The sequence below is a fragment of the Lagopus leucura genome, unplaced genomic scaffold (assembly GCF_019238085.1).
Source record: "Lagopus leucura isolate 7727_CA_CO unplaced genomic scaffold, USGS_WTPT01 Super-Scaffold_810, whole genome shotgun sequence".
NCBI classification, from domain to species: domain Eukaryota; kingdom Metazoa; phylum Chordata; class Aves; order Galliformes; family Phasianidae; genus Lagopus; species Lagopus leucura.
The window spans coordinates 11181306-11196428 of record NW_024962261.1 but is presented as its reverse complement, the minus strand read 5'-3'; the positions used below and the strand labels follow the sequence as shown (position 1 = coordinate 11196428).

At 44.7% G+C, this 15123-nt stretch overlaps 1 long non-coding RNA gene across 1 annotated transcript in view; it reads left to right on the top strand.

The window, feature by feature from the left end:
* The first annotated feature begins 2373 nt into the window (after positions 1–2373).
* LOC122177148 overlaps positions 2374–15123 on the top strand; it is a 28701-nt gene continuing 15951 nt past the window's right edge. The window contains exon 1 of the long non-coding RNA XR_006177964.1: positions 2374–2429. This is a non-coding gene — a long non-coding RNA (uncharacterized LOC122177148). The remainder of the gene's footprint in view (positions 2430–15123) is intronic.

The window sequence follows — 15123 nt, the reverse complement described above, 5'->3', positions numbered from 1 at the left end:
TCACTAAACCACATCTCTCAGTGTCCTGCAAGATGACCCAGGGCCATTACTGGCCAGAGTTACTGTGTGACGACGTGGGTTACTTCAGGTGAGTCTAAAAAGCCGCCGTGGGTTCAGTACAAAGATAAAAAAATCAGTCTCCAACAGTCTATCTCTGGTTCTTTGATGTGGGTCAATGGATATAAAATAATACTTTATTTAATAGGTTGACTATCAGAAATTGAGTTCTTTTTGTCTCTATCACAACAGTCTAATCCATGTCAAATCAGGCAGGCAGACTAAATTCAGTGACTCTGGTTATTTTAGCTGTGATTAATGCCAGGTGGATCAATTTAGCTTATACCTTTCTTCAGTAATTAATATATTTCCTTCAATAATTAACATATACATAGTCCTGCAGCTGTGTTTACAACTGCAATATGCAGACTACTATGTTGCAGGGTAACATTTGGGAATACAGTTAGGCACTGAGACTCCTAATGCAGTGGAGAACTAAGCAAAAATCTTTGTTAACACCTGAAGCATGGAGCCACCCAGATCTAGTTAATGATAACAACTAAACCAAGAGAATTGATTTTACGGCTACATGACATCACACGCTAGCATTAGGTCTATCACTGTTTCAACAATATAGAAAATGATGGAGTTATAGAATTACAGAATATCCTGAGTTGGAAGGGACTCTTGGTGGGTATGGTGGTGATGAATTGGTGACTGGACTGGTCTTTTAAAACCTTAATTATTCTAACGATTCTAAAAGATAATGGAATCCAACTCCACACAGTGCTGCAGGTGAGGCCACAAAGCACAGACCACAAGGGGCATACCCTCAACTCACCTGCTGACAGTGCAGGACCTGCTGCAAACTAGGGTACAGTTGGCCATTGGGGCTCCAGGGCACACTGCTGGCTCATGTTCTGCTTACCATCAGCCAGACAAACATTCCTTTCTGTGGGGCTGCCCTACACTGTTGCATTCCCGATTCTGTATGTACAGCCAGGGTTGCAGATGCCAAGGTACTTGTCCAGCACTGACACAATAAATTATTTAGCAGATAAACGATTTTCTATATATAATTTCCTATTTACTATTTTGGATGGAGTAGAAGAAGACACTAGTTGTTAGGGCTTGGAAAAAATATTAGGGTTGAAGAGCGGATGCCGTTTGCTTTTTTTGCTCAGTTCACTCTCAGACTTCTACTGGTGTGAGTGTGAGTGTAGGATCAGGCTGGTGGGACAGAGGACATCACTGGAAACCATGATGGCAGCAGTTGTTTCCTCCGTGCAGCAGGATGCATGAATTCTGCTTGCTGGTGGCTGCATCGGCGCAGCAGGCAGATCGACAAATTGGCAGGAATGTTAATTGCTGAGAAATATAGCTGTGAGAGTAAGATATGGAAGTAGTTTTTCTTACCCATTGGCACAGATACTTATCCATCTCAGTTCCAACAGCTCAGCCTCTTACCTTTCCTGTGCTTCAGGGCCCTTCAGGGATTTACAGAAGGCGACCTCTTATACAGCTGTGGCAGAGGACCACATGCATGCAGATACATCTGATAGAATTGATTTTTAAACCATATTTGCTTTCCCCATTTAGATATCAAACGTCTGGCTGAAGGGCTAACACAAGTGAGTTAAATTTTGTCAAATCTCACAGCATCTGATCAACATAATAAAACAACAGCAGAAGTTTATCTTTCCGGCTAAGCTGCTTTGCATGGCAGCTGGCATTTCAAGAAAGGATCCAGGAACGCAAAATCAAAACCTCAGAGAATGTGAACTTGAGAATCTTTTGCTTATTGGCATGAAGAAGCAATCAGTATGGGAAGGTTGAAACGGCGGAGGAGAGTGGTGGATCATACCCTAGTCTGCCTTCATCTAGGAGCAGAAGGAAAGGATGACCTGCAGTTAAATGCCTACAGCTAGCTAAGCAGCCCTCAGATGAATCCTGTCTGGGCCATCTTGTCTTCTCTGACGTCAGTTTATTTACACCTGCAAGTCACAGTGACTTTTGTTTTCACGCAGAATTATGTCTGAGTGTAGAGAGGATTAAATTAGGAAGAGTAAATAAATAAAACTGGCACCCCCAGATCGGTGCTTTCTCTTGCTAGAAAAAAATCATGACTGTAGATTGTTCGAAATAAACTTGCCAGTCTGCCAGAATATTAGGTTCCAAGATGAAAATGTAAACATGCTTTTCCTGATATCCAACCCGAACCTCCTGTGGTTTTGTGGAAACTTGCAGCCGTTACTCCTCGTCCTGTCACCAGCAAGAAGAGCCCAACCCTGCTTTTGCTGCAATCACCTCTCAGGTATTTGAAGAGAGCAGTAAGGGTGCCGAGAGCACTGGATCACGTGTGGCACAGTGTTGGGGGTACGGGCGTGCGCGTGAAGGGCAAGTCGTCCCAAAAGATGGACACTGGGAATAAGGTGTGCTTCTATATTTTTATCATTTATTGGAAAAGCGGGTAAACCCCGCTAGAGGGACCGGGGAGGCCGCCTCTTGCAGGGCGGATGAGCGCGCTGGGCGCTGCCGGCCCTCCTCTTCGTGGGGCGCCGGGGCCCTCCAGCCGAGCGCTTTCTGCCCCGGCCGCGAGCGGAGGGGCCGCGGCTGCGGCGCTGCTCGGAGGGACCGGCTGCCTCGGGATCCGGCTCGTCGGCAGGACCCGTGCCGAGGGCCCCGCTGGATGTGCCGGGGAGCTCCTCCGCGTCGGGACCCGAGGAGCAGCTGGCTGGTGTGGCGTCGGGGGTGATGGCCCCATGCAGGTAGGCGGCGGGACCGGATGGTGCCGCGGGGCCGTCTTCGCGCTCCTGGGCAGCGCTGGGGTCCTCGGGCCCTTCCTGCTGCTCTTGGTCGGCGCTGGGGTCTTCGAGACCCAGCAGCCTCCGGGCCCGCTGGCCGCACCGGCTCTCGATGCTTGTGACGAGAGCGTCGATGAGCGGTGCGGTGATGGGCCCCAGGGCGTGCTCTGTGCACTGCACCAGGATGTCCCTGTCCGGCCCCACCTGGCACAAGAATGCCAGGATCATGCTTTTCAGCCACTTGATCTTCCACCAGCGCAGCTCCCCGTGGTGGTGTAACTCCTGCTCCAGCCAGGGCAGCACCGGGTCGAGGATGTCTGCTTGGGCCCTGAAAAGTGCTGCCCAGACCTCTGGCAGGAGGCCGCCCACTCTCTCCTGCTCCACAGCCATGGGCTCAGGGGACGGTGGTGCAGACAGTGGAGCAGATGCCGCAGTGCCGCTGATGCCGGTGGTGGTGCCGAAGCCGACGGGCACTGGCACTGCAGGCGGGGAGACAATGCATTCCACGTACTCATTGTCTCCACGCACGGAGACCCGGATGGTGTTCATGGCCGTCCTGCACAGTGGGCAGCTGTCCTTCAGCCTCGCCCACCGCTGGATGCAGCCGAGGCAGAACATGTGATTGCATGGAGTGGCGTAGGCGACGTCCTGTCGCACATCGCGGCAGATGGAGCACGTCCATGCCTCTTCTGTGGCCATGGCTTTCTCGCTGCAGTAGGCTGGGAGAACTGAGGATGACAAGTTGTTCTCCTTCGCCGGAGCTGCAGCGGTAGTGTTGCACTCTGCGAGAGGAAGAGAGGTCACAGTCACTCACTGTGCCAGGCTGTGAAAGCCATCGGCAGACCCTCAGCAGGAAACCCTCCCTGCTGGCACAGGGCCAGGCTCCCCGCAGCTGCCCTGAAGGAGCCTCCTTCCCAGCACCACTCACCTCCGCTGCTGCGGGTGCACTCTGCAGGGCCCTGGCTGCCTGCACTAGGCAGGGCCAGGGAAACAGAAGCGATGCTGTGGGGTCAGGCACTGAGATGCTGCGAGCAGCCCCAGGTGTGACCCAGCACAGCACAACCAAAACCTTGCTCGACCTCCAAGCCTCGCACAGTTGCTCAGCACGGTCCAGGAACGAGCCAGACTGAGCCGGGCGCGGCCGGCACCCCACTATGAGCAGTGAGGGCTAAGCAGTCACAATCCATCGCCCGATAATGTCACAGCCCGTTGCTTGGGGACGTCACCATGGGCCGTCTGCCCCCACTGCCCCCACCCATGTTTGAGATTTTGCCCCTTTTCCCTGTTTCTCATTTCCTGTATCTTGCCCTTCATTCCTGTCCACCATTTATGCCTCACATTTGACGTTAATGTGCAGGTCTTTCTTTTGCTCTGATTAAACCAGCTCTAACTGTTCATTTGTTTCCTCTGTTTCTTCAGTATTAGCCTGTAGATTTTTCACTACTGTGTTGCGTAGAAATTGGGTTTGGCCTTCTCCTCGTCTTGCTTCAGGATTGCCTTTTCAAACTTTCCCTCATTACTCTTCTGTCAGCATTCTCCTTTCTAGGTGCTTTCCTGGAATATCTTCCATTATCAGCTTCTGAATGAGTGCTGCATCCCACGTGTGGGGAGTGGGTGCAGGTAAGATTCATGAACTCCTTTGGGACGGCTCAAGGTGAAATAATGCCCACGGTCCAAATATATGTGTCTAGTGTAGTGTGAAATTTACACAGAACAGCTGTCCTGTTTTTGTTGGCCCTCACAATTATTTCTACTTAAGATTTGCAGTTTTATGGGAAATCAAGGTCAGCTTGAGTTACTTCACAACTTTTGGGAAACCTTGTCTTAGCAACATTAGGAGGAAAGAGTTTAGGGGGGAATGGTAGGTTGGGGGCGTGGAGAGAGATCACCAGTCCTCGATCCAATATCTGATCTGCCAGTGGGGGTGTCAGGTGTGGGGGGAAAGGACCTCCCCCTTGACTGGTACATGTCCTGTGCCTGGACTTCCTGAGCCTTCTCTTGTCCCAGTTCCAGGACTGGTTGAGACACCATCAAATTGAGAGAAGTGACATCAGGCACTCTTCCTGTGGCAAAGACCTTAAAGGATCATCTTTAAGGAAAAGACTGTAGAGATCATCAAGTCCAATTGCAACCTAACCATACTACCCTAACTAACAACCCTCTGCTAAATCATGTCCCTGAGCACCACATCCAAACAGTTTTTAATCATATCCAGGGATGGTGACTCAACTACCTCCCTGGGGAGCCTATTCCAATGCTTAACAACCCTTTCTGTAAAGAAGTTTTCCCTGATATCCATCCTAAACCTCTCCTGGCTCAGCTTGAGGCCATTTCCCCTCGTTCTGTCACCTGTCACCAGTGAGAAGAGACCAGCCCCGCTCTCACTGTAAGGACCTTTCAGATACTGGAAGAGAGCAATAAGATCTCCCCTCAGCCTCTTCTTCCCCAGACTAAACAACCCTAGATCCTTCCGTCTCTCCTCATAGGCCATATTCTCGAAGCCCTTCACAAGCCTCGTTGCCCTTTTTTGGACCTGTTCCAGCGCCTCAATGTATTGCTCAACACTTTCTGTATTGAGGTGCCCAAAATTGAACACGGTGCTCGAGCAGGGGCCTCACCAGTGCTGAGTACAAGGCAGGATGACTTCCCTAGTCCTGCTCACCACACTATTCCTGATAATTCCTGATACAAGCCAGGATGCCATTGGCCTTCTTGGCCACCTGGGCACACTGCTGGCTCATATTCAGCTGACTGTCAGTCATTACTGTCCATCAGTTCTGGACTTGCTTTTCATTTTTTAATGGAAAAAATTGAGTCAAGTCCTATCACTTTTGTTGTGTGGATGAAGGAAACCATGAGTGATTAAAGTATCTTTAGATAACAAGATAAATATGTAAATATTTCAACAAGCCTGATTCTTAAAAAAAAATGAGGAATACAAAGACGAAGTGTGCAACAAAGTTATCAGTGTATGTCAAGTCTTTCTTCAAGCTAATAAAAACAAAACTGTGAAAATGCAAATGCTTTGGTCAACTTACAGTTTGCACAAGTCTATTGTCTTCAGTGATGGCTAATTGTCATGGTTTTGTGATTTTTGGCTTTCGGTATTCTACATCATAACATCATGTGGGGCACTGGGACTTTAACTGTCAGTGCTCAAGTCCTGGGTACCTGCCCTGAAGAGAAGAAGAACTACATTCCCCAGGGGACCTTGCGCTCAGGGAGAGGAGGTTTAACTCCTGGCAAGGTCGCCTGATTGCTTTTTCTCGCCCGCCCTTCGTCGCGGGCGCTGCTCCCGTCTCCCTGCTGCTCAGCTGGACTGCGCATCTCACCTCAGCGTTGTGGTGAGGCCTATCCACCTTTTGGACATTCTCTCTCTCATTATATTTGATTTATTAGCTTCAATTCTGATTATATTGTATTATAGTGTGTTATCTTGCATTCCGATAATATACTTAGTAAATTAGTTTGTTTCTCCTCAGATCGGTGCCGCTGTTTTAATTATTTTGGGGTCTCCTGTTTCCTTTTTTTTCCGGAGGCGCGGATCTGCGGATTCCTCCGCCCCGCTCGTCACGGAAACGGGCCGAACCAGACCGTAAACTGTTGACACTAATGGCTGAAAACAGATCCCTGTGTTCTGTTTCAGATTCATCAATGATTTATCTTGCCCATTGCATACATAGATGAACCTTAGCAGCTTGCCATGCTTTGATTTGTTCTGTTACTGGTTTTAGGACCACAAGCTGCAAGGTTGTTCACAAGATAACTGTCAGGACAGAGCTATCACACAGTCAAGACAACAGTGGAACAAAAACTTCTGATGAGTGCACATTTTTCTTCCTTTTTAATATGCTGAAAAGGACTCTGCTTAAACTGAGGAACATAACTACTACTCATCTTGTTGAATTTCTTCTCTATCTGACTGCTGTCGATAAACAAAATGTATGCTGTAAGTTTTTAGGAGATTATTTCAAAATAAATATTTAAAAAAAAACTACTACTTATTTCAAAAGAATTATCGTCTCTTAAAAATATGGTGGTTAAAAAATGACCAAACCATAACTGAAACTGCTCCCAAGACTTCAGTGAAATCTCAAGAAGGATAAATAAATAAATTCTTTGAAAGAATATGTGACAAAACCTTATTTGCAGTCTGGAAGTGTGGATCTGAATGGTGTGTCTGCAGGACAACCAGCTCAGCCTTACTGCTCCTATAACAAAATCACAGAATCACAGAATGGTTGAGTTTGGAAGGAACCACTTGAGATCATCTAGTCCAAACTCCGTGCTTGAAGCAGTCAGCTAAAGCACACTGTGCATTTTGAATATCTCCAGAGCAGGAGAATTCACAACCTTTCTGGACCTTTCTATTCCGTTTCAGTGCTTTGTCACCCATGCAATGAAGAAGTTTTTGCTTATGTGCAATGTTTTTTACATGCCATGTAAGTTTCTTCTTCCTGTGTTTCAGTTTGAGCCCACTGCCTCTTGTCCTTTTACCAGGCACCACTGAAAACAGCCTGATTCCATCTTGTTGACACCCTCCTTTGAGATACTTATACGCACTGATTAGATTCTTCCTCAGTCTTCTCCAGGCTGACCTTCCCCAAGTCCCTCAGTCTTTTCTTATAGGAGAGACACTCCAGCCTCTTAATCAACTTTGTAGCCCTCTTTTTCACTTGGCTTAGGAGCTCCACATCTTTCTTGTACTGGGAAGCCCAGATCTGCACACACTACTCTGCATTTGATCTCACCAGGGCTGAGCAGAGGGAGAGGATCACCTCCTTTACCCTCCTGGCCACATTCGTTTTGATGCATTCCAGGATGCCATTGACCTTCTTTGCCATGAATGCACTCTGCTGGCTCATGACAAACCTGCTGTCCACCAGGACACCCAGGTCCTTTTCTGCAGAGCTGCTTTCCAGTAGGTCAGTCCCCAGCCTGTACAAATGCATGCTGTTATTCCTTCCCAGATGTAGGATTATGCACTTGCCCTTGTTGAACTTCATTGTGTTCTTCTCTGCCCATTACTGCAGCCTGTTGAAGTCTCTCTGAATGGCATCACAGTCGTTTGTTATGTCTGCTACTCCACCCAATTTGGTAAAACCAATGAACTTTCTGAAGGTGCACTTTGTGCCTTCTTCTAGGTCATTGATGAAAAAGTTGAACGAGACTGGGCCCTGTACAAATCTGTTGCTTGACTGAGCATCAACACTGATTGAGCATCAACTCTTTCCCAGTTCACTTACACTAGTAAAAGTAGAAAGCAGCTGTAGCAGTTGATGCTTCCAGGAGGCTTGGACTTTGCCAATAAAGCTTCTCAACAGCCAGCACTGAGGTCTCAGTCAACACTGCTTGGTGAGCAGTTTTGTGCTTTTTATTTCCTTGAAAGTAGCTGCTCACTTCTAGTTAGAAACAGACTGCTGCAGGGAGCATGAGACATATCAATTGACAGATATTTCAGACAAAATGTTCATGACATCTCTCTTGTCTCTGTTTTCATGTATTGCTTTACTATGAAAGCAAAACAGGGCAGAAAATATCTTGTGACTGTACCGCAGCTGTCTGTTTTCAGATAAGACACAAAAGTGCTAAGGAAAATGTCAGGAATGTTTGGGCTAGAGCCTGCATGAGTAGGAAATACAGAAATACATGAAGGTATTCACCATTCTTCTTTCCAACAGCAACAGCAGAGTGATTTAAAACCAAAGTCATTATAAAGCCACACTGTCTATATACCTGACATTATTGTTGGTTAGCTATATTTGATAAATGCTGGATAATATTAGCAAATCTAGGAAAAGATCTTCATAGTTGTTTTTTTTTTTTTTGTCTCCATTCCAGTTAGAACTGGAAAAGTCTTCAAAGGGAATTAAAAGAGATCAGAGCTGGAAAAAAGTGTGAAAAAACAATTCAGTGCTCACACAGGCATTCACATTTAATTCTAGATAAAGTTTTTAGTTAGATTTTCTTCAGCTGACCCACTGATACCCATTTTTCATACACATTGTATGGCAAAATCTTCCTTCTAGAAAATCATCAACACGTGTGGTAGAAAATAACCATGTTTTCTGGGTTTGATATCACCGTATACTTGACACCTTCTGGGTGACTCAGCTGTGAGTGAGGCCTGGCTCTGTGGTAGGACTTAGGCAGACAGAGAAATGAGCAAAGCTGATCTCACAGTTTCATCCTGTCCATCTGTACCCATGAGAAGAGCCATGCTTTCTATGAGATCCTGCTTTCTCTGTTTCCTTTGCCTGTTGCAGAAGTCTGCTATGACTTCTCTGAATGTCACTTTCTTAAGGAAGGGTGATCTGTTTTGAACAACTTTTACAAATCCAAAGTCAAAGTTTGATGGTTACTGCATAAATGAATAAGAGAAGAGCTGCTGATGTCATCTATCTGACTTAAGTAAGGTTTTTGACATTGTACCCCCATAACATCATCATTTCCAAATTGGAAACTATGTGAGTTTGATGGGTAGACTCTTTGATGGGTAAGGAAATGGTTGTGAGATAGGATCCAGATGGTGGTGGTCAATGGCTCGATGTGTCACAGAATCACAGAATCACACAGAATCACAGAATCACCCAGGTTGGAAGGGACCTCAAGGATCATGTAGTTCCAACCCCCCTGCCTGGCAGGGCCACCAAACATACACATTCAGATCAGGTTGCCCAGGACCCCGTCCAACCTGGCCTTAAACACGTCCAAGGACGGGGCATCCACAACCTCCCTGGGCAGCCCGTTCCAGGGCCTAACCACTCTCCTTGTAAAGAACTTCCCCCTAACATCCAACCTAAATCTTCCCTCCTTCAACTTGGATCCATGTGTGTCGATGGAGGCCAGTGATAAGTCGTGTCCCTCAGGGGTTGGTACTGGAACTGGTACTGTTTAAACTCTTCATCAGTGACACTGAGAACAGGGTCGAATACATTCTCAGCAGTTTGTGGATGATAACACTGAAATGTGTAGTGTGATCTAACTGCCTGAGGTTTGGATGCCATCTAGAGACACATAGGCAGGCTCAAACAGAGGGCCCAGGAGAACGTCGTAAAGTTACATAGAGCCACAATCTTGCATTTAGGTTAGGCAGCCCCCACCATCAGTATGAGCTGGGGGATGAAAGGATTGAGCACAGCCCTACAAAAAGGACTCAGGGGTACTGATGGGAAAAGAACTTGGGGTACTGGTGGATGGCAACTGGACATGAGCCAGCAATGTGCCCTCACAGCCCAGAAAGCCAACCATATCCTGGACTGTATCTAAAGAAGCGTGGAAGCATGATCAGCAGGGTGAGGGAGGTGATCCTGCCCCTCTGCTCTGCTCTGGTGAGACCTCATCTGGAGTACTGTGTTCATGTGAGGAGTCCTCAGTACAGGAGAGGTACGGAACTGTTGGACCGTGTCCTGAGGAGGGCCACAAAAATGATCCAAGGGATGGAACACCTCCCCAACAAGGACAGGCTGAGTGAGCTGGGGCTGTTCAGGTAGGAGATGGGAAAGCTCCAAGCAGACCAGATAACAATCTTTCAGTATCTAAGGGTGGCTGTAAGAAAGAAGGGAAGAGACTCTTTATCAGGGTCTTTTGTGGCAAGACAAGGGGAAATGGTTTCAAACTAAAAGAGGGGAGATTTAGATTGGATATGAGGAAAAAGGTTTTTACAATCAGGGTGGTGAGACAATGGCACAGGTTGCTCAGAGAGGTGGTAAATGCCGCATCCCTGGAGACATTCAAAATCAGGTGGGATGGGGATTTGACCAATGTGATTTAGTTGTAGGATCCCTGTTCAGTGCATGGGAGTAGGACTAGATGGCCTTTTAGGGTCCCTTCCAACCCAAACAGTTCTATGATTCTATGAAGTCAGGATTTGCTCACTCTGTTGTCTGCTGAGTGGAATGGCCACTGGTGACTGGGACTAATATCCTACCTCTCACAGAAGAAGCCAAACCTATTGCTTTTATTTATACCAAAATTTTGCAAGGTTTACAGGATTTAACTTAGAATAAGTAATGAGTAATCATTTACTTGTAATTGTAGTATTCTTATGTTTAAGGGCAACACCTGTGTACACACCTGGTTCACTTTCATAGTTAGTTCCCTGGGTGGTCCAGAAACTCCATTTCTAGATATTTTCATAGATGAAATAATGAACTGGTTTATAAAAATGGACTGATTTGAAAATATAGGTGAGTGGCTGAGCTCCTAGCCACCCTCACAGAACATTTGACTGAGTGGTGCAGGAGATCTCTGGTTGAGAATTTCTGACTGTCCTGAAGAATTTCTCTCAGGGCATTTCCTGCTGTGCCAAGAATAATTTAAAAGCTGTTATTCAACAATGTAGGTTGCAAGTCCCTGTTGCAGGGACTTCTTCCACCACAACCAATCCTTAAGATATTTGCTTCCCCAAGCGATCAATACTTTATATCAAGATACAAATAAGCTAGCTTTGTGGTTGTTGTTTGTTTGTTTGTTTGTTTTGTTTTGTTTTTTTTTGAACAGACATTCTGTGCATGAGTGTGTCTACAGAGCCTGCCTGTGTAGTCTGACAGTTACTCAGATACTGGTCTGAGCTGAGCCTGAAAACTTCCCTGTAAGTGGAATAAAACCACTTTGTTTTCATCCATTCTTTGGAGCTCAGCTCTGCTCAAGAGAGCAGAAATTTTGTATAAACATACCTGTCGTTATATAAATATAAGCAAGGACAGTTAGCATCAGGTGATGTTTTCACCGCCTTAGAACTGCTGCTCTTCATATTGGGGTATTTCCAGACTAATAAATAACAGTCTTTTGTATTTACTAACCAGGAGAGCAATTATGCAGCAGCTATGCCATGGGTGTATCAACTGCAGCCAAATTTTGATACAAGGCATCAAAGTGAGAACCAAGATTAGTAAACGCCACTTAAAAACTGTAATCATTTATTTCATGAAAATCTACCAGTTGAATTCTTTCCTCCTGCCTGTTCCAAAAGGGTAACACATTTTGAACACTGAAGTTATATATGCAATTTCTAATTTTTGTTTTTCCCTTCTATCACTAACTGCAGTCACAGAGTGCCTTGGACTTTTCTACTTGCCTTACCTGGAAAAAAAAGGAAATAAGTAGATAAATGAGATTGAAAGTTGAAGAAACTATTCTGACCTTGCTGCACATTTTTACCTTTTCAGCTGGTGGTTTAAAACTGTGGACTTCAACCAGTCCTTTGAAGGAAAATGAAAAGATTATCACAAAGAGTCAGAGAAATTGCTTTCAACCTATACAACTATACAGAGTAAAAAGTTTGCAAATGGAAAACAGTTTTTCATTTTTAAAATAAGCAAACAAAATGACTTAAAGTGAAACTCATAGCATCCTGTTTTGGTTATATTTCAAAACCCCAGACCTCTTTTGCACTGCAAGTTTCTGCTGAATCTTAATCTTAAGAATTCTGGGAGCTCCCCATGTGATCCTCAGAAGGGGATCCCAGGGGCAAAAAATCTTAACCACAGGTTTTACTAAGCTGCAGGTGATCTTTCTCTATAGGTAGTGGCTATTCAGACACCACTGATGGTTTTTTACTAGCTGAAAGCAAGTCCCAGTGTCCTTCACCCTGCCAATACATTTCCTTTGACTTAATATTTTCAGCCTCTGTATGCATCAAATTAAGTGAATATTTGGTGTGCTCTGTTTCAGCCTTTAGCAAATTCCAGCAGGTGCTTGACTGAATCTAACCAAATGTTCCAAGAGATTATTATGATGATTGCGGTGGAATAAGTGAGTTGAGAGTCAACAGTAAGTGGAATCCTGTCACTGAACAGGGGATAGTTAAAGCTCTGGGGTTAGGCCATGTGACTTAGCTTTTATGGAAGACCTGTTAACTTGCCATTTCTCTCAACTATGATACATCTACAAGAGGCATAATCAGAAAAAATGGTATTTTGAAATCCGAGCCAGGCTAAGGATTTATAAAAAACCTCAAAGTATTTATCCTTACTTTAGCAGAAAGTAAAATAATGCAAGGAGAGGAGAGAGAAGAGGAGAGAGGACACGGGAGGGAAGAGAGTGGATTCGACTGGAGTGGAGAGGAGAGTGATTTCCTAGTTAAGAGTTACAAAGAAATTGTTAAGTTGCCAGATGTCTCTAAACAGACATATCACTTCATTTATAGTGATGCATGCACTTCATATTGATTGCATAATAAGAAGGAATCTCACAAAAGTTTGTGCTTCTCTTAACTACATTCATGCTGAAGTTATGATCTGTGGATGCTTGAATTCCTGAAGTGTAACTGAATACGAGTTTCTCTTTTTTGGCCTTTCAATTTAACATACCACACGAACCTTCCAGGTTATATATCTGTCAGATAAGTCATCTATTTGTATATTGCATGGGTCAAAGGCTAAGTAAAATTATTTCTGTTTGTTACCCTGAAAACTATGCATTACTAAGTTTATTTGGGAAAAGACGAATTCACAGGCACAGTTGCTGTTTAAGGTTTTCTTGTTTACCTTGCAAAAGCCTATCACTCTACTGCTTCTTAAGAATGTTTTATTCACTTTGCAGATCCTCTTAACGGTTCAGGTGGCTCCGCTCTGCCTCTCTAACTCCCTCTCCTTACAGGAAAGCACAAGTTCAGTTTTGTTTGCAGAACACTGTCAGTGCCACTCCTACTCACCAGTTGCAGCAGTTTGGACAATTCCCAAGTCCTGGATCCTTCTGATGTACAGTGCAGTGCAGTGCGTGTCTAGAACATTATAATTTGTACTTGTTCCTTCCAGATATATGAAATCTGCCAAATATGTCTTTTTTTTGTGAATTTATTTTATCAAGCCACAGGGCTGGTGTTTTAGCATGGAAAAAATATTGCAAACTAAAATGCAGAACAGGGCTTTGTTTTGTACTAGTTTATCCTGCATTAGCACTGCTCCCCTTGAATTTCTAAGATGCATCTCAACTATAACAGGTAGGGAACAGCCATGGCCATAACTTCGTATCTGATTGCTCTTGTTTTCTTCCCTCACTGAAAAATGAGATCTTTTAAAATTTTCTCATTTTTTAAAATGAGATCTTATTAAAAGAAGAAAATGTGAGACTAGTTCACATGAGCTGCCTAACCAAAAAACTTGCCAATGATTATCTAAATAAAAGACAGACCAGTTCGTGAGACTGGACATGCAGTTATCATTACTTTTATGTCATATGTTAAAGCAAAACTCATTGCCAAGTGGACTCTCGTGTGTTAGCACTCAGATTTTTGAGGTGTAGCAGATGCACACTGCTGTGACATCCTCTTCATGGGCTCTCACACTTGGCCCTTGGGGATGGAAAGGTTTGGTTCCAGCAGAAAGCCTACTTCCTCCAAAAGGGACTGAGATGCTGGCCATGCTCACGACCTGATATGGGTCACTAAGAGACCAAAAGAAGTGATGAAGGGCTTAAGGAGACACATGGCACTCCATAGGCTTTTGCCTACCTCCAGAGCCAGCTGTCAGGTCAGCTTAGCTGTCTCACCTGACAATCTTATCAGAACTAGACCTGCACTATGATCTGCTGTCCTGGCAGGAAAGGTGAAAAACCTACACCAGAAGTAGGCTTTGATGATGGAGGATCAAGGATTACCTGAAGGCTGGTGGCCTGGAGGTGTTTCACGGGGCATTGCAGCTGCTAGGAAGCTACTCCATATTGCTACCCCTAATCTTGCCCCATACTGTTAATCTGCATAAGCAAAAAAAATATGGAAGCCAGACAATGGATTTTAAATTTTGTTTTGTTAGGAGTTTAAGCTGTACATACTTACTGAATTGAGCCTTCTGCTATTACACTAGTTGCTGGAGTTTAGAGGACTTATGTCTTGGGATAGAAGCAAAAGAAAAAGAACGAATCATCCCTGTTCTGTAGCTTATAAATAAAATTCAGATTAATGTAGTTTATCCAAGAAATTAAAGATCTCAATCTATTGCATGTGTGACTATCAGGTTTTCTCTTAGAAAGATTAAAGTGTTACAGGAAATTTTCAACAATGAATTCATTCACATTACAAAAATACCTAATTGAATGCCTTTGCTGGCACATCTCATGGAATACTGAGCTTGAAAGGTTTCACAGCATAAATTTTGCATGTCTGAAAGTGAATGCCACTTTGTTGTTAGAAGCAGGTCAGAGACAACCACTGGGCAATCTTGGAAAATTCCTTTAAAAACCTAACTGTTCTTACAAGCCATTTCCTTTGCTGAGTTGTTCAACTGTCGTGGTATAGACACTGTAGGTCAAACTAAGAGAATACTGCATGACTCTTTGAGGAATGCTGGTTAAGACTGCCTTTCTTTTGGCTTTGTCATTG